Source organism: Malurus melanocephalus, unplaced genomic scaffold (genome assembly GCF_030028575.1).
Source record: "Malurus melanocephalus ecotype Western Australia unplaced genomic scaffold, MMel_1.1 scaffold_4398, whole genome shotgun sequence".
NCBI lineage: Eukaryota > Metazoa > Chordata > Aves > Passeriformes > Maluridae > Malurus > Malurus melanocephalus.
In genome coordinates, this window is record NW_026627630.1 from 1 (window position 1) to 4,031 (window position 4,031).

Sequence of the window (4,031 nt, forward strand, 5' to 3'; positions counted from 1 at the left end):
GTGGCACAAATGTCACCAAAGTGGCATCAAATGTGTCACAAATGTGTCCCCAAAGTGTCCCCAAATGTGTCCCAAATGTGGCACCGGAGTGGCACCAAAGTGTCACCAAAGTGGCATCAGAGTGGCACCAAAGTGGCACTAAAGTGGCACCAAATGTGTCACAAATGTGTCCCAAATGTGTCACCCAAAGTGTCCCCAAAGTGGCACAAATGTCACCAAAGTGGCACCAAATGTGTCACAAATGTGTCCCCAAGTGACTGAAATGTGTCCCCAAAGTGTCCCAAATGTGGCACCAAAGTGGCACCGGAGTGGCACAAATGTGTCCCCAAAGTGGCATCAGAGTGGCACCAAAGTGTCCCCAAAGTGTCCCAAATGTGGCACCGGAGTGGCACCAAAGTGGCACCAAATGTGTCCCCAAATGTGTCCGAAATGTGTCCCCAAAGTGGCACAAATGTCACCAGAGTGGCATCAAATGTGTCACCCAAAGTGTCACCAAAGTGTCACCAGAGTGGCACCAAAGTGGCACCAAATGTCACCAGAGTGGCACCAAATGTCACCGGAGTGTCACAAATGTCCCAAATGTGTCACCGGAGTGGCACAAAATGTCACCAAAGTGGCACCAAATGTGTCCCAAATGTGTCCCTAAGTGACTGAAATGTGTCCCCAAAGTGTCCCAAATGTGGCACCAGAGTGGCACCAAAGTGTCACCAAATGTCACCAGAGTGGCATCAAATGTGTTCCCAAATGTGTCCCCAAATGTGTCCCTAAGTGACTGAAATGTGTCACGAAAGTGTCCCCAAAGTGTCCCAAATGTGGCACCGGAGTGGCACCAAATGTCACCAAAGTGGCACCAAAGTGTCCCCAAATGTGTCCCAAATGTGTCCCAAATGTGTCCCCAAATGTGGCACCGGAGTGGCACCAAAGTGGCACCAGAGTGGCACCAGAGTGTCACCAAATGTCACCAGAGTGGCACCAAATGTGTCACAAAAGTGGCACCAAAGTGTCCCCAAATGTCCCAGAATGTGTCCCCAAATGTGTCACCGGAGTGGCACCAAAGTGTCCGAAATGTGTCCCTGGATGTCACCAGAAGTGTCCCCAATGTGTCCCCAAAATGTCCCCATTGTCCCCGTTAATGTCCCCAATGTCCCAGGTGTGTCCCCATTGATGTCCCCAATGTCCCCAGGTGTCCCCAAGTGTCCCAAATGTGTCCCTAAGTGTCCAAACTGTGTCCCCAATGTCCCCAGCCATGTCCTAGGTGTGTCACACAGTGTCCCCAATGTCCCCAAGGTGTCACTGACCGTACACCACCAGCACGTGGGTGTCACTGGCTCTCCCGTGGGTGTGTCCCCAATGTCCCCGAGGTGTCCCCAATGTGTCCCCAATGTCCCCAGGTGTGTCCCCATTGATGTCCCCAATGTCCCCAATGTCCCCAGGGTGTCACACAATGTCACACGATGTCCCCAATGTCACTGACCGTACACCACCAGCACGTAGGTGTCTGTGGCTCTCCCGTGGGCGTTTCCCGTGTGTCCCCAATGTCCCTGGCTGTGTCCCAGGTGTGTCCCCATGAATGTCCCCATTGTCCCCAATGTCCCCAGGGTGTCCCCAATGTCCCCAAGGTGTCCCCAATGTCACTGACCGTACACCACCAGCACGTAGGTGTCCGTGGCTCTCCCGTGGGCGTTTCCTGTGTGTCCCCAATGTCCCCAGGTGTGTCCCAGGTGTGTCACACACTGTCCCCAAGCTGTCACACAGTGTCCCCAATGTCCCCAAGGTGTCCCCAATGTCCCCAAGGTGTCCCCAATGTCACTGACCGTACACCACCAGCACGTAGGTGTCACTGGCCTGTCCATGGGCATTTCCTGTGTGTCCCCAATGTGTCCCCAATGTCCCCATTGATGTCCCCAATGTCCCCAGGGTGTCACAGAGTGTCACAGAGTGTCCCCAATGTCACTGACCGTACACCACCAGCACGTAGGTGTCACTGGCCCGTCCGTGGGCGTTCCCGGCGTGGCAGCTGTAGGAGCCGTTGTCCTGCGGGGCCAGCGCGGGAATGGTCAGTTGGTCACCCTCGGCCCGGGCCCGGACGGGCAGGGAATCGTTCCCACGGGTCCAGAGAACCTCAGAGGGGCTGGGGACACAAAAATGTCACCAATGTCACCTCAGTGTCACCAATGTCACCTCAGTGTCATTGAAATGGCACACAGTGTCACCAGTGTCACCCTCAGCCCGGGCACGGACGGGCAGGGAATCGTTCCCACGGGTCCAGAGAACCTCAGAGGGGCTGGGGACAGTGAAAAGTGTCACCAATGTCACCAAAGTGTCACCTGAGTGTCACCAATGTCATTGAAATGTCACCCAGTGTCACCCAGTGTCACCCAGTGTCACCCTCGGCCCGGGCCCGGACGGGCAGGGAGTCATTGCCACGGGTCCAGAGCACCTCAGAGGGGCTGGGGACATCGAAAAATGTCACCAATGTCACCAAAGTGTCACCTGAGTGTCACCAATGTCATTGAAATGGCACCCAGTGTCACCTCAGTGTCACCCAGTGTCACCCAGTGTCACCCTCGGCCCGGGCACGGACGGGCAGGGAATCGTTCCCACGGGTCCAGAGCACCTCAGAGGGGCTGGGGACACAAAAATGTCACCTCAGTGTCATTGAAATGTCACCTCAGTGTCACCTCAGTGTCATTGAAATGGCACACAGTGTCACCAATGTCACCCAGTGTCACCCAATGTCACCCAGTGTCACCCAGTGTCACCCAGTGTCACCCTCGGCCCGGGCCCGGACGGGCAGGGAATCGTTCCCACGGGTCCAGAGCACCTCAGAGGGGCTGGGGACAGTGAAAAATGTCACCAATGTCACCAATGTCACCCAGTGTCACCCAGTGTCACCTCAGTGTCACCCAGTGTCACCTCAGTGTCACTGAGATATCACCCAGTGTCACCCAATGTCACCCAGTGTCACCCTCGGCCCGGGCACGGACGGGCAGGGAGTCATTGCCACGGGTCCAGAGCACCTCAGAGGGGCTGGGGACATTGAAAAGTGTCACCAATGTCACCTGAGTGTCACCTGAGTGTCATTGAAATGGCACACAGTGTCACCAATGTCACCCAGTGTCACCCAGTGTCACCCAGTGTCACCTCAGTGTCACCCAGTGTCACCTCAGTGTCACTGAGATATCACACAGTGTCACCCAATGTCACCTCAGTGTCACCTCAGTGCCATTGAAATGGCACACAGTGTCACCAATGTCACATCAATGTCACCCAGTGTCACCCAATGTCACCCAGTGTCACAGGGATGTCTCCAGGGTGTCACACAGTGTCACAATGATGTCCCCAATGTCCCCAAGGTCTCACCGAGGGTTCCCGCTCACGGCACACGTCAGCACCACGGTGTCCCCATGGTGTCCCCAATGTCACACAGTGTCACAGGGATGTCCCCAGGCTGTCCCCAGGCTGTCCCCAAGGTGTCCCCAATGTCCCCAAGGTGTCACAGTGATGTCCCCAAGGTGTCCCCAATCTCTCACCGAGGGTTCCCGCTCACGGCACACGTCAGCACCACGGTGTCCCCATGTCACACACTGTCACCAGGGTGTCACTGGGATGTCACAATGATGTCCCCAAGGTGTCCCCAATGTCCCCAGGCTGTCCCCAGGGTGTCACACAGTGTCACAATGATGTCACAGTGATGTCACAATGATGTCCCCAATGTCCCCAATCTCTCACCGAGGGTTCCCGCTGAGGGCACACGTCAGCACCACGGTGTCCCCACGGTGTCCCCATGTCACACAGTGCCACAGGGATGTCCCCAGGGTGTCACAGTGATGTCACAGTGATGTCCCCAATGTCCCCAGGATGTCACACAATGTCCCCAGGGTCTCACCGAGGGTTCCCGCTGAGGGCACACGTCAGCACCACGGTGTCCCCACGGTGTCCCCATGTCACACAGTGTCACAGGGATGTCCCCAGGGTGTCCCCATGGTGTCCCCAATGTCCCCAGGGTGTCACAGGGATGTCACACAGTG

General features: G+C 56.4%; 1 long non-coding RNA gene across 3 annotated transcripts; it reads right to left on the reverse strand.

Moving 5' to 3' along the window:
• Positions 1 to 2,350: 2,350 nt before the first annotated feature.
• On the reverse strand, positions 2,351 to 3,300 carry LOC130588321 (uncharacterized). 3 transcript variants are annotated; one of them, XR_008966937.1, is made up of 6 exons: positions 3,271 to 3,300; positions 3,115 to 3,165; positions 2,876 to 2,916; positions 2,743 to 2,773; positions 2,525 to 2,566; positions 2,351 to 2,389 (listed from the first exon to the last, which is right to left on the reverse strand). It is a non-coding gene; the product is annotated as an uncharacterized LOC130588321 (long non-coding RNA). The 3 variants fall into 3 exon arrangements; XR_008966936.1 differs by having other exon boundaries at positions 2,723 to 2,773; XR_008966938.1 differs by having other exon boundaries at positions 2,723 to 2,773; positions 2,867 to 2,916.
• Between the last annotated feature and the right edge of the window lie 731 nt (positions 3,301 to 4,031).